Here is a 27,201-nt window from a genome sequence, read left to right on the forward strand (position 1 = left end):
TTATTATTCTGAACCTAATCTAGTTACAATTCTCAAAAACTTTGTGGATATATCTTAATTACAACTCAAAAATCAAGCATTAAAATTTAAATATTATACATATTTATTGTACTTTTAACTTTTGTACATTAAGTATGTTTTTGGAGTAATCTGGTACAGAATATTGCAATCCTATCTTTAATTATTCTGTTTCTGTGTTGAATGTGTATATAAATATAAATATATATACTGCACATGACATAAGGGGGTTTCTTTCTTTACTCGTGGTTCATTGTAATTCAAAGTTTTTCTTGTCCAGTATAATTATTTTAGGGCATTTTGGGCTATGTTGGAACCTTTGTCAACTGTAAGATTTAGCAGATTTGATTTGATACTTTTTCAAATGAAATACTGTTTATGTGGCAGAAATGCAGTGCAGTAATGTAGCAAAAAAAAATTTACATTTACAAACAGTTAAGCATGGTTGTTAAGAAATTTCTATTGATGATTTAGAGGGTATGGATCAATTCGATTTTTATGTGGATCAGCAGTACTAATAGTAGAAAAGCTATTTTTACATTTTCAGTGTTGCTGTGGGCTTTTCCCGTGTTACTCATCTTCTTCAGCATAGACCTGAATGTGATACCTTCAACATTGCACTATACTAGAAGCTTCATCTTACACACACTTATACATTAAAATTGCATTTTTTATCAGCACGGCACACAGAGCACATAGTTCATATCAGCATATTAAAAAAACCACAAAATAGGAACCTGGCAATTTTCTTTTTGTATGCTTTCAACAACTCAGCACTCACTGTATTTGGTTACAATGAATTTGATAAATGAACAACTGCTTCATTCAGCGTCCTCATTATTTTTAAAGTGTTATCAAATGCTGTTGGCTTCGGCCGTCTGAGGAAAAGAGTGTTTGAAGATCAGGCCCTCAAAACTGTCACCAAGCTCATGGTCTACAGGGCCGTAGCAATACCTGCCCTCCTGTATGGCTCAGAGACGTGGACCATGTACAGTAGACACCTCAAGTCGCTGGAGAAAAACCACCAGCGATGCCTCTGCAAGATCCTGCAAATCCCCTGGGAGGACAGACGCAAAAACATTAGGGTCCTCATCAGGCCAACATCCCCAGCATTGAAGCACTGACCGCTCTTGATCAGCTCCGCTGGGCAGGCCACATAGTCTACATGACAGACACGAGACTCCCAAAGCAAGCGCTCTACTCTGAACTCGTACACGGCAAACGAGTCAAAGGCGGGCAGAGGAAACATTTCAAGGACACCCTCAAAGCCTCCCTGATAAAGTGCGATATCCCCACTGACACCTGGAACCCCTGGCCATAGACCACCCTAAGTGGAGGAAGTGCATTTGGGAGGGCGCTGAGCTCCTCGAGTATTGTCGCCGAGAGCATGCAGAAATCAAGCGCAGGCAGCGGAAGGAGAGTGCGGCAAACCAGGTTCCCTGCCCACCCTTTCCCTCAATGACTATCTGTCCCACCTGTGACAGAAACTGTGGTTCTTGTATTGGACTATACAGCCACCTAAGAACTCATTTTAAGAGTGGAAGCAAGTTTTCCTCAATTCTGAGGAACTGCCTATGATGATGATGATGATATTCTCTTGTGGTTCTGGACAGTAAACACTTCTACCTCATTTTACATATTTCTTTCACAATTTGAAGTTCTCTTGTCCTTTGTTTTTATCCAGTGAGAACAAGTTGATACCTTCCTTATAACTCAATCATTTATAACAGGAATCTATTTCCGTATCCTTCTTTAAACCATTTACTACGCTTCATTTTCAAAGATACACTGACTGAACCTAAATACAATACTCCAACAGTAGATTTGGTGGTTTTATTTTGGTCCATTTATGAGGGGGGGGCACTGCCAGCATTTTTATGGGGAGAGACCCAGTACCCCTTTCCCCAGAGTGGGCAGCTTCTATCACAACTACCAGCCTCCCCCAACTGGCGAGAGCTTGAGATGTAGCCCTAGCAGCATGAGAGACAACCTTTGATATATTAAAGACAGAACCTCCCTGAATCCACATACTCTGGCGAGGTCAGCTCTGGAGGTTCACAGCACGTGCACCAAAGCTATTTTAAGGGAAACTATATTGGCTCTTATGACAATGGTCAATCTAGAAAATTAGCAAAATATGATCTGCAACTTCAAACAAAGCTGTCAACTCCAAACAGACCTGCATATAGGGCCGCTGAGAGCAAGCATGCATGAAATAAACCCTCAAATGTCCTTGAAAGCTATTGGAAACTGTATTAATCGACATCGTATATACAAGTGATGTCCAGGAGATTTCCTTTTTATGACAATAGCAGTTATAGATTGATGTCTCGTCCAATCAATTCATCTGATTTAAACTGAGATTTTATTGTAGAATCTGATTTGAATATATTTCAGGAATTAACATCCCCTGCAAATATGTCTTGTTTCACCAAGCGTGCCGCCACCCAGGCCGGGTCAAGGAAGCCAACCCCCTCTGATAGAAACATAGAAAACAGGAGCAGTAGTAGGCCATTCGGCCCTTCAAGTCTGCACCGTCATTCAATATGATCATGGCTGATCCTCTATCTCAACATCATATTCCCGCTTTTTCCCCATACCCCTTGATGCCTTTTGTTTCTAGAAATCTATCTATCTTCCTCTTAAATATATTCAGTGACTTGGCCTCCACAGCCTTCTGTGATAGAGAATTCCACAGGTTCACCACCCTCTGAGTGAAAACATTTCTCCTCATCTCGGTCCTAAATTTCCTACCCCGTATTCTGAGACTGTGATCCCTTGTTCTAGACTTCCCAGCCAGGGGAAACATTCTCCCCACATCCAGTCTATCCAACCCAGTCAGAATTTTATACGTTTCAATGAGATCCCCTCTCATTCTTCTAAACTCTAGTGAATACAGGCCTAGTCGACCCAATCTCTCCTCATAAGACACTCCTGCCGTCCCAGGAATCAGTCTGGTGAACCTTCGCTGCATTCCCTCTATGGCAAGTATATCCTTTCTTAGGTAAGGAGACCAAAACTGCACACGATACTCCAGATGCAGTCTCACCAAGGCCCTGTATAACTGTAGTAAGGCATCCTTGCTCCTGTACTCAAATCATCTTGCAATGAAGGCCAACATACCATTTGCCTTCCGAACTGCTTGCTGCACCTGCATGTTTGCTTTCGATGACTGGTGTACATGGACACCCAGGTCCCTCTGTACATCGACACTTCCCAAGCCATCACCATTTAAATATCATAAAGACATTAAAAAAAAAACATAAATAGATGCAGGTCACTGCCACTAACAAGGCCCCACAGAAATTGGTGGAGAAACCCAGTGTAGACATGTCTCGGCCTAATTGCTATCCCTTCTTCCACAATCTTGCAAAGTTATGGCTCGAAGAGCCACGGACTTTCAACCCCACTGATGAAGTTGCACATTTCTATTACCTTTGCACTGTTTATTCTTGCTGCAGTATTTTTCACAAATAAAGATCTCATCAGTTGCCATCTATTACAAACACATTTGCGATAATGATAAAGCAGGTTAATAATCCTTTCAGGCAAGGTGAAAATGTTTATATGTTACAAATTATCAAAAGACAGTCAAAGAAAAACAGATAAATAGAGCCTTCTATCAGTGTGCATCATCATAAAAATAAAATTATGCATTTAAATTCACTGGTATTTTCCCATTCATCATACAACTGCAATTACCATGACTGCATTCATTTTTACTGAAATTAAATAGTCACTGAGTATTAGCTTAAAACAAATTATGTATTGATTGGGTCATTTTATGAGGTTAACATTAGTCTTGTGTAGTAATAACAGCAATGCAATTTAAAAAAACTTAAATTCCTGTAAGATGAGAGTGCTTAGACATTTAAAGCCATAAATTAGTCTTTGAAAGAGATATTAAATCATTCTGTTGAATACCATTGTCTCCAATTTACCTCAAGTAATTCCTCCACTAGAAAGTTGCCCAAAGTCACGAATTCATTTTGGAAGGTTTGGCATAGATGGACTATCTGTACTGTGCCACAGAGTCATGGAATGCTGATTTTCATCCAACATCCTGCATACATTGTATTTCTGATTACATTGTTGTAGAATCCAAGTTTTTTTCACAGGGTTGGAGGGGAAATGTGGAGTAACAGTTAACCAGAATGGCTGATGTTTTCATCATTCTAGTAGCATGTCTTGGAACAACATCAGTGGTAGTCACCCCTATCAGTTGTGGCGGCTGTGCAGCATAAGGATCTGCAAGAAAGGTGATTAGAGGAAATGTAAATGGAAGTTTCATCTTGAAGAACTTTGGTTTGAATATTGTAATATCAGGTATGCATAGTAAAATATTGTCTGCACACACAAAAACTAATGAATACGGACATTAGATCTGATGGAGATTGTTACAGGCTCCAGAAACAGGCTGAAAGGAAATAACCAAATACTCCATGGAACAAATTATTTCCTTCCTGCAGAAATTATGTTAATGTAATCTGGGAGCACTTCTTACATCAGTTTGTAATTTCCAACCTATGTTTAAAGTGGTCACAAAGTTTTAACATTTTTGGATCAAACATATCAATTAATGGCAACTATCGTGGGTGATACTTACACAGCAATTTCTGAATTATGTGATTACTTATTTTGAGTAATAGGTCACAATTGAACCAATCCTGAATTTAAAGCCAGTGGTGGAAAGTCTGTGATGGAAGTCATTTTCCATTTTGGAGCTGACATAAAAATGGGATATAACTGTAAGCATCTGCAGTGGGTTGTCTCACAAATCTAAACTTGCATGATGGAAGCACTAAAGGAAGTGGAGAAATGCTGTTTGAATAGCAAGAATAAACCCTACATTCTTTGTAGGCTAACTGATGGTCCAGGTGACAAAATGCTTTGGCATAAAGTTGCTCAGGCAGAAGAATGTGTGCAAAACTATCATTGCTATACTCTACTAATGGTTTCAATTTATCTGGAATGCTGAGTTGCAGTTACAAAAGTTATTTTGTTTCTGCCATGGATGTGGAGGTCTGACTTAAGACCTAGAATTTGTTTGGTGTTGCTCCACTCATGAACTTGTAGAGGATGGACTGCTGAAGGTGGATCCCAACATAGACCATTCCCATTCAGTCAACCAGCTTGCTTAACTTTGAAATTATTTCAGTTTAGCAACAAGAGATTGGCTTTCTCTGCAGCAGGGCTATAATATTTTAATAGCGGCAAATATGGGATTTGGAGAACATTTAAGTTACCAATGGTGACAAGTAGACTCAAACCTTGTTAGATTCAATAATAGTGATCATGAAGCTGTCAGATTGTCAAAAAAATCCCAATTGGTTGACGAATGTTCAATCGAGAAAGAAACCTGCTGTCCTTACCTGGTCTGGCCTGTATGTGATTCCAGTCCTGCATGAATGTGATTGATTCTTACCTGCTTTCTAAAGTGGCCTTACAAGCCATACAGCCCAACACTACCTTTTTCAGGGAAACTGGAAGTGGGCAATAGATGTCAGCGACTACCACCTCCTGAGAATGAAACAAATAAAGAATTCACATTCACAGCCATGTTTGCTTCAGTGCAGTTTGAATGTCATTACCCAAAGGGCTGAATGTTTGTAACTGAAGAGACCCTTGGGACCTTACAAAGTGATGATACGTGGCCAGCAGAAATATTTCTTGACATAATTTCTTCCCAGTGCTGAAAATAATGAATGACTTTCAGCCTACCGGTTAATTCTGTTGATAACTAGAAATTGGATCTCATTGTGCCTGCTTTATGGACATAAAATAGGCACAACGAAGTCCAATTTCGGGGGCCAACATAATGTACTCCAAGGACACATGCGAAATGTCCAACTCGAAATTGTATCAGGCCATTTTTGATGTGTCTCTGGCAGTTGTCTAAAACAAGCGTAAAGTCTCTAAATATGTAAATGAGGGGCCGAACATTTGTTTTAGGTCCCTTCTACAGACCTTGGTGTGCAATGAGCCATCAGCCATCATGATCTCCCCCTCCCTGTTGTCTGCTCCAACCCCCCTCCTGGGACTTACCTTTGAAGCAAGTAGCCCGAAAGTCTTCCAAGTAAATAATAAGAACATAAGAACATAAGAATTAGGAACAGGAGTAGGCCATCCAGCCCCTCGAGCCTGCTCCGCCTCTCTGTCTCTATCTTGTCTATCCCTTTCATTATTTTAAATGTTTCTATAAGATCACCCCTCATCCTTCTGAACTCCAACGAGTAAAGACCCAGTCTACTCAATCTATCATCATAAGGTAACCCCTTCATCACCGGAATCAGCCTCGTGAATCGTCTCTGTACCCCCTCCAAAGCTAGTATATCCTTGGCTGATCTGGCCGTGGACTTAGCTCCACTTACCCGCCCGCTCCCTGTAACCCTTAATTCCATTATTGGTTAAAAATCTATCTATCTGTGACTTGAATACATTCAATGAGCTAGCCTCAACTGCTTCTTTGGGCAGAGAATTCCACAGATTCACAACCCTCTGGGAGAAGAAATTCCTTCTCAACTCGGTTTTAAATTGGCTCCCCTGTATTTTGAAGCTGTGCCCCCTAGTTCTAGTCTCCCCTACCAGTGGAAACAACCTCTCTGCCTCTATCTTGTTTATCCCTTTCATTATTTTAAATATTTCTATAAAATCACCCCTCATTCTTCTGAACTCCAACGAGTAAAGACTCAGTCTACTCAATCTATCATCATAAGGTAACCCCCTCATCTCCGGAATCAGCCTAGTGAATCGTCTCTGTACCCCCTCCAAAGCTAGTATACCCTTCCTTAATTAAGGTGACAAAAATTGCACGCAGTACTCCAGGTGCGGCCTCACCAATACCCTATACAGTTGCAGCAGGACCTCCCTGCTTTTGTACTCCATCCCTCTCGCAATGAAGGCCAACATTCCATTCGCCTTCCTGATTACCTGCTGCACCTGCAAACTAACTTTTTGGGATTCAAGCACAAGGACCCCCAGGTCCCTCTGCACCGCAGAATGTTGTAATTTCTCCCCTTTTACTGTTTTTTTTTCCCAAGGTGGATGACCTCACACTTTCTGACATTGTATTCCATCTGCCAAACCTTAGCCCATTCGCTTAACCTATCTAAATCTCTTTGCAGCCTCTCTGTGTCCTCTACACAACCTGCTTTCCCACTAATCTTTGTGTCATCTGCAAATTTAGTTACACTACACTCTGTCCCCTCTTCCAGGTCATCTATGTATATTGTAAACAGTTGTGGTCCCAGCATCGATCCCTGTGGCACACCACTAACCACCGATTTCCAACCCGAAAAGGACCCATTTATCCTGACTCTCTGCTTTCTGTTAGCCAGCCAATTCTCTATCTATGTTAATACATTTCCTCTGACTCTGCATACCTTTATCTTCTGCAGTAACCTTTTATGTGGCACCTTATCGAATGCCTTTTGGAAATCTAAATACACCACATCCATCGGTACACCTCTATCTACCATGCTCGTTATATCCTCAAAGAATTCCAGTAAATTAGTTTAACATGATTTCCCCTTCATGAATCCATGCTGCGTCTGTTTGATTGCACTATTCCTATCTAGATGTCCCGCTATTTCTTCCTTAATGATAGTTTCAAGCATTTTCCCCACTACAGATGTTAAACTAACCAGCCTATAGTTACCTGCCTTTTGTCTGCCCCCTTTTTTAAACAGAGGCGTTGCATTAGCTGCTTTACAATCCACTGGTATCTCCCCAGAGTCCAGAGAATTGTGGTAGATTATAACGAATGCATCTGCTATATCTTCCGCCATCTCTTTTAATACCCTGGGATGCATTTCATCAGGACCAGGAGACTTGTCTACCTTGAGTCCCATTAGCCTGTCCAGCACTACCCCCCTAGTGATAGTGATTATCTCAAGGTCCTCCCTTACCCACATTCCTGTGACCAGCAATTTTTGGCATGGTTTTTGTGTCTTCCACTGTGAAGACCGAAGCAAAATAATTGTTTAAGCTCTCAGCCATTTCCACATTTCCCATTATTAAATCCCCCTTCTCATCTTCTAAGGGACCAATATTTACTTTAGTCACTCTTTTCCGTTTTATATATCTGTAAAAGCTTTTACTATCTGTTTTTATGTTTTGCGCAAGTTTACCTTCGTAATCTATCTTTCCTTTTTTTATTGCTTTCTTAGTCATTCTTTGTTGTTGTTTAAAATTTTCCCAATCTTCTATTTTCCCACTAACCTTGGCCACCTTATACGCATTGGTTTTAATTTGATACTCTCCTTTATTTCCTTGGTTATCCACGGCTGGTTATCCCTTCTCTTACCGCCCTTCTTTTTCACTGGAATATATTTTTGTTGAGAACTATGAAAGAGCTCCTTAAAAGTCTTCCACTGTTCCTTAATTGTGCCACCGTTTAGTCTGTGTTTCCAGTCTACTTTAGCCAACTCTGCCCTCATCCCACTGTAGTCCCCTTTGTTTAAGCATAGTACACTCGTTTGAGACACTACTTCCTCACCCTCAATCTGTATTACAAATTCAACCATACTGTGATCACTCGTTCCGAGACGATCTTTTACTAGGAGATCGTTTATTATTCCTGTCTCATTACACAGGACCAGATCTAAGATAGCTTGCTCCTTTGTAGGTTCTGTAACATACTGTTCTAAGAAACAATCCCGTATGCATTCTATGAATTCCTCCTCCAGGCTACCCCATGCGATTTGATTAGACCAATTGATATGTAGGTTAAAATCCCCCATGATACTGCCGTTCCTTTTTCACATGCCTCCATTATTCCCTTCATTATTGCCCGCCCCACCGTGAAGTTATTATTTGGGGGCCTATAAACTACGCCCACCAGTGACTTTTTCCCCTTACTATCTCTAATCTCCACCCACAATGATTCAACATTTTGTTCATTCGAGCAAATATCATCTCTCACAACTGCCCTGATATCATCCTTTATTAACAGAGCTACCCCACCTCCTTTCCCTTCTTGTCTATCCTTCCGAATTGTCAGATACCCCTGTATGTTTAATTCCCAGTCTTGGCCACCCTGCAACCACGTTTCTGTAATGGCCACCAAATCATACCCATTTTAATGATTTGTGCCATCAACTCACTTACTTTATTTCGAATGCTGCGTGCGTTTAGGTCGAGTGTTTTAATACTAGTTTTTAAACCATGATTTTTAGTTTTAACCCCTCCTGCAGTCCCTTTATATTCAGTGGCCCTTTTTGTTTTTTGCCTTGGGTTTCTCTACCCTCCACTTTTACTCTTCTCCTTTCTGTCTTTTGCTTTTGTCTCCTTTTTGTTTCCCTCTGTCTCCCTGCATTGGTTCCCATCCCCCTGCCATATTAGTTTAACTCCTCCCCAACAGCACTAGCAAACACTCCCCCTAGGACATTGGTTCCGGTCCTGCCTAGGTGCAGACCGTCCGGTTTGTACTGGTCCCACCTCCCCCAGAACCGGTTCCAATGCCCCAGGAATTTGAATCCACGAGCTGCCATTTGGAGGCGAGACAGGCAGTTTGCAGAAATATTGTAATGAGACCCGCGGTTGGGGAATGTGCTTTTTGCATGCCAAAATGGGCCCAGATGATTTCTACTACCCCCCCCGCCCCCGCTCTCCCCCACCACCACCATTATCTCCCTGCGATTAATTGCTCACTGCATGTATCTGAAATAGGAAAAAGAGAACAATATTAATTTTAATGGCATTGATCAGGTTATTGAAGAGGGCAATAAACAAGGCAGGGCTAAGCATGCTTCCCTGAAGGATCCCCACATCTGTGTTGCAGTAGGAAAATGTAAATCATCAATCATGACCAATGTTTGTGTTGTCTGAAGAGTTGTGTATCCAGTTTAGCAGTTTGCCAGATACAAATAAAGATGCTAGTTTGTCAAATAAAGATGTCAGTTTAACCTTGGTAGTGGAGAAGCTTTTAGAAACAATAATCAGGAACAAAATTAACAGTCATTTGGACAAGTGTAGATTAATTAAGGAAAGCCAGCATGGATTTGTTAAAGACAAACGGTGTTTAACTAACTTGATACTGTGGATACCGGGAGAGGAAATAAGCAGCGCCGATCACTTTCTTCGGTAAAAGAGTTGTGGAGATGAGCATCCATGACCCCACTCTAAAATTGATAGGCCAAGTGTGCAGTGCATTCTGGGTACGGATGTGCACCATTGGGGCCGAGAATCAAGGAACGGATCCTTTTAAGATTGGGCCAGGGAGAAATGCTTTTGCAAATTATTAATTTGAATGAACTATTACTCTGGTTTTTCCTTGGCTGGAGTTCAGGTCTGTCTCTGACGCATGAGAAGTGAAAGTGGAGAGACAAATGTCCAGCTCGAGCTCGCGTTTATTTCTGCCCCATCTGGCGAGCGGATAGATTGACTTGGCTAACTGGATATGGCCTGCGGACCATATTTTACCCACCACTGAGATAGAGAGTATCTGTTCCCATTGGCAGAAGGGTCGAGAGCCAAAGAACACAGATTTAGGGTGATTGGCAAAAGAAGCAAAGGAGAAATGAAGAAGTTTTTTTTTACACAGTGGGTGGTAAGGATCTGGAATACATTGAAACATAGAAACATAGAAAATAGGTGCAGGAGTAGGCCATTTGGCCCTTTGAGCCTGCACCATCATTCAATGAGTACATGGCTGAACATACAACTTCAGTACCCCGTTCCTGCTTTCTCGCCATACCCCTTGATCCCCCAAATAGTAAGGACTTCATCTAACTCCTTTTTCAATATATTTAGTGAATTGGCCTCAACAACTTTCTATGGTAGAGAATTCCACAGGTTCATCACTCTCTGGGTGAAGAAGTTTCTCCTCATCTCGGTCCTAAATGGCTTACCCCTTATCCTCAGACTGTGACCCCTGGTTCTGGACTTCCCCAACATTGGGAACATTCTTCCTGCATCTAACCTGTCTAAACCGTCAGAATTTTAAACGTTTCTATGAGATCCCCTCTCATTCTTCTGAACTCCAGTGAATACAAACCCAGTTGATCCAGTCTTTCTTGATATGTCAGTCCCGCCATCCCGGGAATCAGTCTGGTGAACCTTCGCTGCACTCCCTCAATAGCAAGAATGTCCTTCCTCAAGTTAGGAGACCAAAACTGTACACAATACTCCAGGTGTGGCCTCACCAAGGCCCTGTACCACTGTAGTAACACCTCCCTGCCCCTGTACTCAAATCCCCTCGCTATGAAGGCCAACATGCCATTTGCTTTCTTAACCGCCTGCTGTACCTGCATGCCAACCTTCAATGACTGATATACCATGACACCCAGGTCTTGTTGCACCTCGCCTTTTCCTAATCTGTCACCATTCAGATAATAGTCTGTCTCTCTGTTTTCACCACCAAAGTGGATAACCTCACATTTATCCACATTATATTCATCTGCCATGCATTTGCCCACTCACCTATCCTATCCAAGTCACTTTGCAGCCTCATAGCGTCCTCCTCGCAGCTCACACTGCCACCCAACTTAGTGTCATCCGCAAATTTGGAGATACTACATTTAATCCCCTCGTCTAAATCATTAATGTACAATGTAAACAGCTGGGGCCCCAGCACAGAACCTTGCGGTACCCCACTAGTCACTGCCTGCCATTCTGAAAAGTACCCATTTACTCCCACTCTCTGCTTCCTGTCTGCCAACCAGTTCTCAATCCACGTCAGCACACTACCCCCAATCCCATGTGCTTTAACTTTGCACATTAATCTCTTGTGTGGGACCTTGTCGAAAGCCTTCTGAAAGTCCAAATACACCACATCAACTGGTTCTCCCTTGTCCACTCTACTGGAAACATCCTCAAAAAATTCCAGAAGATTTGTCAAGCATGATTTCCCTTTCACAAATCCATGCTGACTTGGACCTATCATGTTACCTCTTTCCAAATGCGCTGCTATGACATCCTTAATAATTGATTCCATCATTTTACCCACTATCGATGTCAGGCTGACCGGTCTATAATTCCCTGTTTTCTCTCTCCCTCCTTTTTTAAAGAGTGGGGTTACATTGGCTACCCTCCACTCCATAGGAACTGATCCAGAGTCTATAGAATGTTGGAAAATGACTGTCAATGCATCCGTTATTTCCAAGGCCACCTCTTTAAGTACTCTGGGATGCAGACCATCAGGCCCTGGGGATTTATCGGCCTTCAATCCCATCAATTTCCCCAACACAATTTCCCGACTAATAAGGATTTCCCTCAGTTCCTCCTTCTTACTGGACCCTCTGATCCCTTTTATATCTGGAAGGTTGTTTGTGTCCTCCTTAGTGAATACCGAACCAAAGTACTTGTTCAATTGGTCTGCCATTTCTTTGTTCCCCGTTATGACTTCCCCTGATTCTGACTGCAGGGGACCTACGTTTGTCTTTACTAACCTTTTTCTCTTTACATATCTGTTGGAGCTTTTGCAGTCCGTTTTAGTGTTCCCTGCAAGCTTCCTCTCATACTCTATTTTCCCTGCCCTAATCAAACCCTTTGTCCTCCTCTGCTGAGTTCTAAATTTCTCCCAGTCCCCAGGTTTGCTGCTATTTCTGGCCAATTTGTATGCCACTTCCTTGGCTTTAATACTATCCCTGATTTCCCTTGATAGCCACGGTTGAGCCACCTTCCCTTTTTTATTTTTACGCCAGACAGGGATGTACAATTGTTGTAGTTCATCCATGCGGTCTCTAAATGTCTGCCATTGTCCATCCACTGTCAACCCCTTAAGTATCATTCGCCAATCTATCCTCGCCAATTCACGCCTCAGACCATCAAAGTTACCCTTCTTTAAGTTCTGGCCCATGGTCTCTGAATTAATTGTTTCTTTCTCCATCCTAATGTAGAATTCCACCATATTATGGTCACTCTTCCACAAGGGGCCTCGCACAACGAGAATTAATCCTCTCTCATTACACAACACCCAGTCTAAGATGGCCTCCCCCCTAGTTGGTTCCTCGACATATTGGTCTAAAAAACCATCCCTTATGCACTCCAGGAAATCCTCCTCCACTGTATTGTTTCTAGTTCATTTAGCCCAATCTATATGCATATTAAAATCACCCACAATAGCTGCTGCACTTTTATTGCATGCACCCCTAATTTCCTGTTTGATGCCCTCCCCAACATCACTACTACTATTTGGAGGTCTGTACACAACTCCCACTAGCGTTTTCTGCCCTTTGGTATTCCGTAGCTCCATCCATACCGATTCCACATCATCCAAGCTAATGTCTTTCCTTACAATTGCATTAATTTCCTCTTTAACCAGCAATGCCACCCTGCTTCCTTTTCCTTTCTGTCTATCCTTCCTAAATGTTGAATACCCTTGGATGTTGAGTTCCCAGCCTTGGTCACCCTGGAGCCATGTCTCCGTGATGCCAACCACATTGTATCCGTTAACTGCTATCGGCACTGTTAATTCGTCCACCTTATTCTGAATACTCCTCGCATTGAGGCACAGAGCCTTCAGGCTTGCCTTTTTAACACACTTTGACCCTTTAGAATTTTGCTGTAAAGTGGTTCTTTTTGTTTTTTGCCTTGGGTTTCTCTGCCCTCCACCTTTACTCTTCTCCTTTCTGTCTTTTGCTTCTGTCCATTTTGTTTCCCTCTATCTCCCTGCATTGGTTCCCATCCCCCTGCCATATTAGTTTAACTCCTTCCCAACAGCGCTAGCAAAAACTCCCCCTCAGACATTGGTTCCGGTCCTGCCCAAGTGCAGACCATCCGGCTTGTACTGGTCCCACCTCCCCCAGAACCGGTTCCAATGCCCCAGGAATTTGAATCCCTCCCTGCTGCACCATTCCTGAAGCCACGTATTCATCTTAGCTATCCTGCGATTCCAACTCTGACTAGCACGTGGCACTGGTAGCAATCCTGAGATTACTACTTTTGAGGTCCTACTTTTTAATTTAACTCCTAGCTCCCTAAATTCGTCTCGTAGGACCTCATCCCGTTTTTTACCTATATCGTTGGTACCTATATGCACCACGACTAAAAGGGTGGTGGAGGAAGACTCAACCGCGACTTTCAAAAGGGAATTGGATAAGTATCTGAAAGAAAACAATTGCAGGGCTATGGAGAAAGGGTGGGGGAGTGGGACTAACTGAGGTGCTCTTGCAGAAAGCCAGCATCGGCTCGATGGGCCCAATGGCCTTCTTCCATGCTGCAACCATTCTACAACAACAACAACATATATAGTACCTTTAACATAGTAAAATGCCCCAAGGCGCTTCACACGAGTGTTATAAGACAAAACAATATATTTGACACTTAGCTACATAAGAAGAAATTATGGCAGATTATCAAAAGCTTGGTCAAAGAGGTAGGTTTTAAGGAGCGTCTTAAAAGGAGGAAAGAGAGGTAGGGAGGCAAAGAGGTCCAGAGCCTAGGGCCCAGGCAGCTGATGGCACGGCCACCAATAGTTGAGCAGTTATAATCAGGGATGCTCAAGGGGGCAGAATTTGAGGAGCGCAGACATCTCGGGGGGTTGTGAGGCTGAAGGAGATTACAGAGATAGGGAGGGGTGAGAACATGGAGGGATTTGTAACAAGGATGAGAATTTTGAAACTGAGGTGTTATTTAACTGGGTGCCAATGTAGGTCAGCAAGCACAGGGGTGATGGGTTAATGGGACTTGGTGCAAGTTAGGACAGGGGCTGCCGAGTTTTGGATCACCTCCAGTTTACGTAGGGTAGAATGTGGGAGGCCAACTAGGACTGCATTGGAGTAGTCAAGTCTAGAGATAACAAAGGCATGGATGAGGATTTCAGCAGCAGATGAGCTGAGGCAGGGGCGGAGATGGGTAATGTTACGGAGGTGGAAATAGGCGGTTTTAGTTATGCCATGAATATGTGGCCAGAAGCTCATTTCAGGGTCAAATATGACACCTAGGTTGCGAACAGGATGCAAGGGAGAGTGATGGAGCCGATGGCTAGGGAACGCAGTTTGTGGTGGGGATCAAAGACAATGGCTTCGGTCTTCCCAATATTTAATTGGAGAAAATTCTATGGTTCAATGATTCTATGATTCTAGTTTGCAATGAATTGCGATTGTCGTTACTGAATTTATGGCAGTCTCTACTTCAGTATAATGGGTTTTCTGTAGGAGGTCAATGTCACATTTTATTAAGGAATTTAACAATTTTTCTGGATTATTTAACTCCATAACACCATGGGAAATAATTTTAGTAATATTATTTATTTTCTGTTTGAACTTCTATTTCCCACTTCTATACTCAGCTGATTGGTGCAGTCGCGACAACATTCAAGAAGGTCAATACCATCCAGACAGAACATTTTGTCAGATTCCCTGCCATTGAACTCATCACCTACTGATGTACTGTGGCTGCAGTATGTACTATCTACAGGATGCACCGCAGCAAGTATTTCAACAGCACCTCACTCCCCTCCCCTCTACCGTGATCTCTACCACCAAGGAAGACAAAGAGCAGCCATGTCATGATAACACCATCACCTCGAGTATCCTTCCATCACACATTCTCCTGAGTTGGACATATAGAGCCATTCTTTCATTGTCACTGGGTCATTATTCTGGATTTGCCTACCTTACACCATTGTGGGAGCAACAGCTTTACCAGGACAGCAGCAATTCAAGCAGAAAGCCAAACATCTTCTTGTGGCAACTGGGGACAATGTCACTCATATCCTGAGATCAAATATAAAAAATGCCCCACATACTCTTATAGCCAAATGTGTCTAATTGGACAATGGAACTGATCACTGTGTTTTTTCTAATGAAGTTACTATATAGGTTACTTCTTTCTCCTTCATGCTAAAAATTTTCACTTTAACTGCAAGCTCTCATCCGATACCTGAGCAAGCATTTGTGGAGTCAAAAGTGGAGATTTTCACTTCCATGTGGCTGCCTGGTGGAACACGTGGGCCTCCCACTTACCTGATAGTTGTACCTCATTGACAGACATCTAGCGAGCTGCATGCGCCCACTGCAGCCTACAAAGCGGGCAGCCTGGATGCTGACTCAGCTGATTGAAAGATAGGTCGGGAGAATGTCAATCATGGATGTGGGGACCCTAGAGCAGCCCACATTATTCTTATGGAGCCCAGAAGAGCTTTCCTGCTCAACCTGGCCCCACAAAAATAATTTTAATGCTTACCTTTTCCAGTCTCTTCTTCTTACCCGCCAGGTTTAACTGAGTGGAGAATTGCCCTTATTGGTTTTTGATAATTAAAAAATAAAAACATCAGTTTCAAACTTGATTCCAAAGTTAGATTTGTACTCCGCCCAGTAGGGAGTTACATTTGCATAGTCACAAGATCTCAATTGGCATAGATTTGTGAGTCTCCCGCCTAAATTAGGTGGGTGACTTGGCAGCCCAGGAACATTCTGGAAACAATATGGTGGCAGGTAGGAAGCGAGTGACAATGGAGCAAAATGTCTACCACTGCGATTTTAACTCTACTACCATCTCATTTGTGCTGGGCGTTAAAATCGCCCTTTAAAGATAAAATAGTCGATTCTACACTTTCAGTGGGGAGCAATACTTACAGTAAGTGCATGGTGAGAAATCACAGGTGGTGATTTCCCATCATGCACTCGCTGTTAACAAGGCTCACCACTAAGAGCATGTGATTGGCCTATAATATTGACCACATTCCCATTACCCATTATCATCATAGGCAGTCTCTCGAAATCGAGAAAGACTTGCTTCCACTCTACAAGTGAGTTCTTAGGTGACTGAACAGTCCAATACGGGAATTACAGTCTCTATCACAGATGAGACAGGCAGTCGTTGAAGGAAAGGGAGGGTGGGACTGGTTTGCCGCATGCTCCTTCCACAGCCTGCGCTTGGTTTCTGCATGCTCTCGCCGACGAGACTCGAGGTGCTCAGTGCCCTTCCAGATGCTCTTCCTCCACTTAGGGCAGTCTTTGGCCAGGATCTCCCAGATGTCGGTAGGGAAGTTGCACCAGTTCTGTTATAACCTCAAAGATTCCAACAGGTTTGTTCGGCACTACCAGCCTTTCGGTAACTCCCACAAGCTTGGAAATATTTGTCCATATTTGGAACACTGTGATCTATAACTTACGCTGTAAATTTTGCTGTTTCGTGCTTGATCTCCCTGGACCTACTCCAAAATTTCCTGGAAAAGTAATTTGAATGGCCCTGAAATTCTGGCCTCCCCAGGTCGGTACGGAGTATCTATGGACCTGGGAAGGCATCGCAAAAAACAGTTTTCAGCACGCAATGCGCATGCGCCAAAAAACGGCTTTTCTGATATGTCAAGCTGTGGCTTGACAGATCCAACGCATCTCGGCAGCAAGGACATTCGCATGGGCAAGATTGCAGAATTTGCCCATCTTTTGCCCAGCGAATGTCCTTAAAACTCTTGCACCTGGTAAAAGTAAGCGCATAGCCTACTTTTACTAGTGTAAGAGTTTTAAAACAGATAAAAAACATATAAAAATAAAATAAAAAAATGCTTTTTTATGTTAAAAACCCTGCCCACTAAGGTAAGTTTATTTTAAATCATAACTGCAAAACATTTTAAAAAATTGGAAAAATATACTTTTTTTGTAACACATTTGTTAATTTTAACTTAAATATGTCGGGTGTTTTTACATTTTTTTATTTGTATTTAGGTGTTGGGAGGGGAGGGGTTCTCATTCATAATAATGAGAACTCCTCCTTACAGAGTTCCCATTATTATGAATGAGAAAATACTTTACCTTGATTGGGTGTCCAGGCCCACGTGACTCCAGCTCCAGCTCCACGTCTGTTCAGACATGCACGCACTCCGATGTGCATGCCTCTTAGGCCTAAAACCACAATTGCTGATGGGCGCCCGAGCTAAAGGTAAGTGCGGATCTTTTCTCTTGTTTTCACGCAAACGTCCGTGGGAAGCCTCCGACAGGGATTTCAGGGCAAATATCCTGCAATCAAAAGCATGTGCAGGGACTTCATTGCCCGACACTCTGCACACAATATGCACTAAACCTAACACACAATGCTGAAGAAGAAGTTTTTTGATGGCTTTTAGTTAAGAATGAAAAAGAAAATCAAGAAAAAGCAGAGATTTTACTTTAATCTGTTATTTTGAACTCATGAATTCAAATATATTCACCAGAGCCATTATTTTTCAGTCAAAGTGGCTGCTTTAGAAAAACTGGCTTACATCCAGGAAATAAGCAATTGCCATTGACTTGACTGGGAGTGGAGCTATGATAATCAATTTTGAATGTTTTCAGCAAACGTATTGGTGGAGCCGTACAGAAGTTCCAGGAAATTATAGTGCAGCGTGAATAATTGCATGCCATTATTATGTCACTTATGCTCACTTATGCCATAATTTCCTGGCACGTTTACAGTGTAAAGCAAACCCAAGTCTCCAGGAAATTCAGTGCTCATGTCTTCATTCTAATTAAATGAACTTAATTTGTTTCACGATAGACTTCAATATTTTCCAACTATTAATGCATTCTAAAAGATCTATAATTACCAGGGTATGACCCTTTTAAAATTTTGAAATAACATAAGGTATTTTCAGTCTTTTTCCACAACTGCTGTATTCAATAAACTATGAAGAATTCTTGCCAAAGCTCATTCCCAACTCTAGCCTAATTTTTCAAAGTACAGTTGGATCTATTCCATCTGATTCTGATGCTTTATGAATATTCAAGCACTCCAATTTTTAATGAACCATTCATTACTAGTTTTTATTTTCTCCATGAATTGAGAAAAATACCTTTTGCTCCAGTGCCCAGAAGAAGAATATTAGCAGCTCTTCCACAGTGAAATTATTATGTTTCCATCTTATCCTGAAAAGGGTTCTATTGTGTTCCTAACACAGATGAGACTGCACACAGGGAGGTTAAAGTAACAGTGACCTCAGTCTTTATTAAGACACTCCAGAGTCAGGAACAGGCCTGAGAGGCCGGCTTATATACAGTGCTCCCAAGGGATGCTGGGATCCCTTGGGACTTCATGGGATGAGCTCCCTGGTGGCGGAACATGGGAGTGCATGCTTTACAGATACACAACATCACTCCCCCCCCAAAGTCAAAGTGAAAACTATTTACAAGGTGAGGCGGTTGGGAGCCTTTTTTTCCCTGGTGGACCTCCTCGGTACAAATGTCTGTTCTGGTGTGTTGGCTGTGCCCTCGCTGGGCTGGCGTGTTGTTGGCCCTGCAGGGCTGCTGGGTGAGCCTGGCCTTGCTGGGCTGTTGGGTGTGATGGGTTCGATTTCCTGGTCCGGCATGGTGTCGTTAATCCTTTGGGTGCGTGTTGTGGGTTCGAAAAAGGTGGTGTCTGCTGTGGGTTGTTCAGGGCAGTCTGTGAACCGCAGCCTCGTTTGGTCCAGGTGCTTTCTGCAAATTTGTCCATTATCTAGTTTGACCACTCTCTACTCCCTTCTTTAGCTATCACCGAGTCCGCGATCCACTTGGGACCATGTCCATAGTTTAGCACATACATAAAGTCATTCAGATCAATTTCCCGTGACACAGTGGCGCGACCATCGTTTACATTTTGTTGCTGCTGCCTGCTCTCTACCTGATCATGCAGGTTGGGGTGAACTAGCGAGAGTCTGGATTTAAGTGTCCTTTTCATGAGTAGCTCATCCGGGGGCACCCCTGTGAGCGAGTGGGGTCTCGTGCGGTAGCTGAGCAATACTCGGGATAGGCGGGTTTGGAGTGAGCCTTCTGTGACTCGTTTGAGGCTCTGTTTGATTGTTTGTATGATCCACTCTGCCTGCCCATTGGAGGCTGGTTTAAACGGGGCCGAGGTGACATGTTTGATCCCATTCTGGGTCATGAATTCTTTAAATTCGGCACTGGTGAAATATGGCCCGTTGTCACTGATCAGTGCGTCAGGCAGGCCGTGGGTGGCAAACATGGCCCTCAGGCTTTCAATGGTGGCGGTGGCGGTGCTTCACGACATTATTCCATTTTGATAAAGCATTCACCACACCAGAAATATTTTACCCAGAAACGGGCCCGCATAGTCATGGATCCTCGACCATGGTCTGGAGGGTCAGGACCACAAACTTAGTGGTGCCTCTCTGGGTGCGTTGCTCAACTGAGTCAGAGTCGATACCGGGCCACCACACGTGGGATCTGGCTATCGCTTTCATCATTACTATACCTGGTGTGTGCTGTGGAGATCCGAGATGAACATCTCCCTGCCCTTTTTGGGTAGCACTACGCGGTTACCCCACAACAGGCAGTCTGCCTGAATGAACACCTCGTCCTTTCGCCGCTGGAACGATTGATTAGCTCTTGCATTTCAACTGGGATTCTGGCCCAGCTCCCATACAGTACACAGTTTTTTACTCGGGACAGCAGAGGATCTTGGCTGGTCCAAGTCTTAATCTGGTGGGCCGTGACAGGTGATTTATCATTTTCAAATGCTTCCATGACCATCAACAAGTCTGCGGGCTGCGCCATCATCAACAAGTTTTCAGACTGCGCCATTTCCACTCCTGTGGTGGGCAATGGTAGCCGACTGAGAGCATCCGCACAGTTCTCGGTGCCTGGCCTGTGGCGGATGGTATAGTTATGCGCTGATAGCGTGAGTGCCCATCTTTGTATGTGGGCTGAGGCATTAGTATTTATCCCCTTGTTTTCAGCGAACAGGGATGTGAGGGGCTTGTGATCGGTTTCCAGCTCAAATTTGAGGCCAAACAGGTACTGATGCATTTTCTTTACCCCAAACACACACTCTAATACCTCGTTCTCAATCACTCTGTAGGCCCTCTCGGCCTTAGACAAGCTCCTGGAGGCATAGGCGACAGCTTGCAGCTTCCCCGCAATGTTAGCTTGTTGTAATACACACCTGACTCTGTACGATGACGCATCACATGCGAGCGCAAGTCTTTTACATGGGTTGTACAATACAAGCAGCTTGTTGGAGCATAAAAGGTTTCTGGCTTTCTCAAAAGCAATTACTTGTTTTTTTTCCCCCCTACCCAGTTCTCACCTTTACGCAATAACATATTTAGGTGCTCAAGAGGGTGCTTAACCCCGGTAGGAAGTTACCAAAATAGTTGAGGAGTCCCAGGAACGACCGCAGCTCCGTGACGTTCTGTGGCCTGGGCGCGTTCATGATAGCCTCTGTCTTGGCATCTGTGGGCCGAATGCCGTCCGCCGCGATCTTTCTCCCCAAAATCTTCACTTCTGTTGCCATGAAGACGCATTTCGACCTCTTCAGCCGCAGTCCTATGCGATCCAGTCGCTGGAGGACATCCTCCAGGATTTGTAGGTGCTCGACAGTGTCCCGACCCGTGACCAATAATTCGTCCTGAAAAACCGCCGTGCGTGGTGACGACTTGAATAGGCTCTCCATGTTTCTCTGGAAAATCGCTGCAACCGACCGAATTCCAAACGGGCATCTGTTGTAGATGAACAGTCCCTTGTGCGTGTTGATGCAGGTGAGGCCCTTCGAAGACTCCTCCAGCTCCTGCGACATATAGGCCGAAGTCACGCCGAGCTTGGTGAACGTTTTGCCTCCTGTCAGCATTGCAAATAGGTCGCCTGCCTTCGGTAGCGGGTATTGGTCCTGTAGCGAGAAATGATTAATAGTTACTTTATAATCGCCGCAAATCCTGACCGTGCCATCACTTTTGAGTACTGGAACAATCGGGCCGGCCCATTCGCTGAATTCCACTGGGGAGATGATGCCCTCGCGTTACAGCCTGTCCAGCTCGATTTCCACTCGCTCCCTCATCATGTGAGGTACCGCTCGCGCCTTGTGGTGAATGGGTCGTGCCTCTGGGACCAAGTTGATCGATATCTTCACCGCAGAAAAGTTTCCAATGCCTGGCTCAAAAAGGGAAGGAAATTTGTTTAGAACCTGGGTACATGAGGCCTCATTGACATGTGATAGCGCTCGGATGTCATCCCAGTTCCAGCGGATTTTGCCCAGCCAGCTCCTTCCAAGCAGTGTGGGGCCATCGCCCGGGACAATCCAGAGTGGCAGTTCATACATCTTGCCCTTGTAGATGACCTTGACCATGGCACTGCCCAGGATAGGCTCTTTGGTGTATGTTCTCAGTTTAGTGTGGATGGGGCTCAGGGCTGGTCTGAGTGCCTTGTTGCACCACAGTCTCTCAAACATCTTTTTACTCATGATGGATTGGCTAATGCCATTGTCCAGTTCCATGGCTATGGGTAAGCCATTCAATTTTACGTTGAGCATTATAGGTGGACATTTCATCGAAAATGTGTGCACCCCGTGTACTTCAGCATCTGCCTTCTCTCTCTGAGGCTCGAAATTGCTTTGATCTACCATGGACCAATCTTCCTCTGCCACGTGGTAGTTAGCAGGTTTTGCAGAGCTTGCAGCTTGTCTGCAAGCTCATTGGAGATGCCCCATTGTTCCACAGCTCTTGCAAACATACCCTTTGAAGCGGCATGAATAGGCTGAATGGAAGTCTCCACAACACCAACAAGGTGTGAATTGCCTTGCATTCATCCATTGTTGGGGACTCTGAATCATCGGGGTCACATGAGGCCTGCTGGCAGTTGCAGACTTGTGGTTTCTGCCCTGTACATTTCTGCTCGCAAACACAGTTCCAGTTAATTTATGAACATTGCTAGCATTTGTGTGCTGCGAGATTTGTTTGGTGTTATCATTGGTGGACATAAACACCTGTGCTATCGCAATGGCCTTGCTGAGGGTCGGTGTCTCTACAGTCAAAAGTTTTCGTAGGATGGTCTCGTGGCCAATGCGCAGTACAAAAAAGTCTCTGAGCATTTGCTCCAGGTAGCCATCAAACTCACATTGTCCTGCAAGTCGCCTTAGCTCGGCGACGTAGCTTGCCACTTCATGACCTTCAGATTGCTGGCACGTGTAGAACCGATAACTCGCCATCAGCACGCTCTCCCTCGGATTAAGATCCTCCCGAACCAGTGTACACAACTCCTCATATGACTTATCTGTGGGTTTCACCGGAGCCAGAAGATTCTTCATAAGGCTGTAGGTCAGTGCCCCGCAGACTGTGAGGAGGACGCTCTCCTTTTTGCAGCGCTTCCTTCTCCGTCCAGCTCGTTGGCTGCAAATTACTGGTCTAGTCATTCGACATAGGCTTCCCAGTCCTCACCCTCCGGGAACTTCTCCAGGATGCCCACAGTTTTCTGCATCTTTGTGTTCGATTCGTATACTCATCGCCAGTTATTGTGTTCCTAACACAGATGAGGCTGCACACAGGGAGGTTAAAGTAACAGTGACCTCAGTCTTTATTAAGACACTCCAGTGTGAGGAACAGGCCTTAGGGGCCGGCTTTTTACAGTGCTCCCAAGGGGAGCTAGGATTCCTTGGGACTTCAGTGGATGCACTCCCTGGCGGCGGAACATGGGAGTGCATGCTTTACAGATACACAACAGGTTCCCCACCCCAAGCACCAGCCCACACCTGCTCCAATCCCAGTGGCTCTGGTTGAGCCATCCTCCATTTGCAGCAACAGCTGTCCAAGAAAATGGGAGCAGTGTTTAAGAGCTGTTGATTCCTTTCTTGGGTATATCTCAGCTTGTTGCCCTCTGCTACATTGGCCAAATGGCCTTTCTTCATATTTAAGCCTTAACAGTGAGTTTTGGCAGCTATCTTAAAGCTGAGCCTGATTTTATCCCTATCTGATATCCACCCACATCTACGATCAAGGACATGCCACTGTTTCACGTTAAACATCAACATTTTGAGGACCTTACAAGCGTATCAACATTTGCTGATAAAAATAAAAATCAGCATAGACCAGGCACCTTGCTCTTCAGTCTCACTCCTAGTTGATTCCTACCAAATATTATATCAGATTATCAGACAATATTAAATTTGTCCCTAAAACATTTTAGCAACATACAAAGTGTAAAAGGTTGGAAGGAAAAAAAATTGGGCCTATTAATGACCCAAAGGGAAATCTTCATCTCAAGGGCAGAAGACAAGGCTGACATATTAAATGAGTACTTTGCATCAGTCTTCACAAAGGAAGCGGATAATGTGAAGGTTACACTGAAATAGGAGAGGGAAGTTATGGACAGGACAGTGATAGATGGAAAATACATACTAAAAAGATTAGCATTACTGAAGGTTGGTAAGTTACCTGGTCTGGATGGTTGCTAAAAGAAGCAAAGATAGAAATAGCATTGTCACAATTTTTCAATACTCATTGGATACAGGCGAGTGCAGGAGGATTGGAGGGTTGCTAATGTTATACCACTATTCAAGAAAGTGGAAAAGGATAAACTAGGAAATTTCAGGCCAGTCAGCCTTTCATTGGTGGTGGGGACATTATTGGAAACCATTATCAGGGACAAAATCAACTTTCATTTAGAAAGGCATCGGTTAATCAAGGAGCGCCAGCATGGATTTGTTAAAGGCAAATCATGTCTGACTAAATTGATTGCATTCTTTGATAAGGTAACAGATAAAGTTGATCGAGATAGTGCAGTAAGATGTTTATATGTGGACTTTCAGGAAGCATTCGACAAATGCCACACAGGAGGCTTGTCAAGAAAATGGAAGCCCATAAAATGAAAGGGAAAGTGGTGGAATGGGTACGGAATTAGCGCAGTGACAGGAAACAGAGGATATTGGTGGATAGATGTTTTTCAAACTGGGAGGTGGTTTGCAGTGGTGTTCTTCAAGGGTCAGTTTTGGGTCCATTACTCTTTTTAATTTTCATAAACGACATAGACTTGAGCTGTAGGCAGCAACAACAACAATTTGTATTTATATAGCACCTTTAAAGTAGTAAAACTTTCCAAGACACTTCACAGCAGTGTCATAAAACAAAATTGACACCGAACCACATAAGGAGAAATTAGGGCAGATGGACAAAAGCTTGGTCAAGAAGGTACATTTTAAGGAATGTCTTAAAGGAGGAAGGAGAGGTCGAGAGATGGAGAGGTTTCGGGAGGGATTTCCAGAGCTTAGGGCCTCGGCAGCTGAAGACATGGCCATCAATGGTTGAGCTATTAAAATCAGGTATGCTCAAGAGGCCAGAATTAGAGAAGCGCTGATATCTCAGAAGGGTTGTGTTGCTGGAAGGGTTTACAGAGATAGGAATGGGTTAGGCGATGGAGGGATTTGAAAACAAAGATGAGAATTTTAAAATCAAGGCATTGCTTAACCAAGGGGGGCTGGGCAATGTAGGTTAGTGAACACGGGTGATGGATGAACAGGACTTGGTGCGAGTTTGGACACAGAGTTTTGGATGCCTTCAAATTTACGTGGGGTAGAATGTGGGAGGCCAGCCAGAATTGCATTGGAATAGTCAAGTCTAGAGGTAACAAAAGCATGAACGAGAATTTCAGCAGCGGATGAGCTGAAGGATGGGCGGAGACAGGCGATGTTACGGAGGTGGAAATAGACGGTCTTAGTTATGGCGCGAATATGGTTGGAAGCTCATTTCAGTGTCAAGTATGACACCAAGGTGCGAACAGTCTGGTTCAGCCTCAGACAGAGGTTGGGGAGAGGGATTGAGTCGGTGGCTAGGGAACGGAATCTGTGGTGTGGACCAAAGACAATGACATTGGTTTTCCCAATATTTAATTGGAGGAAATATTCTGCTCATCCAGTACTGGATGTTGGACAGGCAATCTGACAATTTAGAGGCAGAGATTAGTCGAGAGAAGTGGTGGTGAGGTAGAGCTGAGTGTCGTCAGCATACATGTGGAAACTGACACTGTATTTTCGGATGTTGTTGTCGACAGGTTGCATGTAGATGAGAAATAGGAGGGGGACACAAGAGGTAATGAAGAGAAGCCACTAAAGGTGTGTTTCTGGCTATGATTAGATAGATAAGAATGGAACCAAGCAAGTGCAGTCCCACCCAGCTGGATGATGGTGCAGAGGCGTTGGAGGAGGATGGAGTGGTCAACCGTGTCAAAGGCTGCAGACAGGTCGAGAAAGATGAGGAGGGATAGCTTACCTTTGTCACAGTTACTTAGGATGTCATTTGTGACTTTGATAACAGCCATTTCAGTACTGGCAGGGGCGGAAACCTGATTAGAGGAATTCAAACATGGAGTTCTGGGAAAGATGGGCATGGATTTGGGAGGCGACAACACGCTCAAGGACTTTGGAGACGAAAGGGAGGTTGGAGATGGGGCGAAAGTATGCAAGGACGTAGGGGTCAAGAGTTGTTTTTTGTAGGAGAGGTGTGATGATAGCAGATTTAAAGGAGAGGGAGACTGTACCTGAGAAGAGAGAACAGTTAACAATGTCAGCTAACATGGGAGTCAGAAAAGGAAGTTGAATGGTCGGCAATAGGATCGAGGGAGCAGGAAGTGGGTCTCATCGACAAGCAGCATTATAGAGTTTTCAAAATATACAAATATTACACCCTGTTCACAAAAGGAGAGAGGGATAAACCCAGCCATTACAGGCCAGTCAGCCTAACGTAGGGAAACTTTTAGAGACAATGATCGGAATTTTAACAGGAAGGCGGATTGGGAGCAGGGGGCTAGAAAGTGATCGAGAAACCCTGGAGAACGGATTTCTCGCAGGCCCTGCCAAATTTAACGGCAGGGTCTGATTTGCATTGCAAATCTCTGGGCTCAAAATTCACCCTTTTTGTGATGCCCGTTAGTGCCTCCAGGAGGGCACGCGCGTGAAACACTTTTCACCCATGACGGGGACGGGGGGCTACTAGCTCCCATGAAATTGCCTGGGAGTTGGTGGGTAACACCCCAGGCTGCAGTGCAACCGCCGATGACCTCATTGCCGTGCATGGCGACCCCTTAGCGCCGCATGCTGACCCCTTTCCTGCGCCCCGCGAGGCTGGTGTGAGTGGGTGTCAGCACCAGCCTTGCTGGGCCGCAAAGCGGACTGACATCCACTCGCTGGGTGGCAGTTAAAGGGAAAGTTACGAGTGCCCCGCGCCGCCATCTTGACGGTATTGCCGGCTCACTGGTCAGCCCAAATTCTTGCCCCTTGCATTGTCCGGGCCACCACCGTGCAGTCCAGCACTCCGTTTTTGGTGGCCTAGTGGAGGTCATCAGATGACGTGCAGAGTGCGCAGCAACCCTTCCCTTTAAGCGGAGGGCGGGGCATTAAAATGCGTCAGCGCTACTTGGAACATCTGCACAGTGCTGCCAATCACGCCCCATTAGTGCCGCTGGATCGCCCCAAGAGGAAGTGGAGTGTGCATGATTGTGCTACACTTCCTCTCTGAGGGGCAGTGGGCGCAGGAAGTACTGCCCTGAACAGGTTATTGCCCCC

This window comes from Pristiophorus japonicus, chromosome 7, assembly GCF_044704955.1.
Source record: "Pristiophorus japonicus isolate sPriJap1 chromosome 7, sPriJap1.hap1, whole genome shotgun sequence".
Classification (NCBI taxonomy): Eukaryota; Metazoa; Chordata; class Chondrichthyes; family Pristiophoridae; genus Pristiophorus; species Pristiophorus japonicus.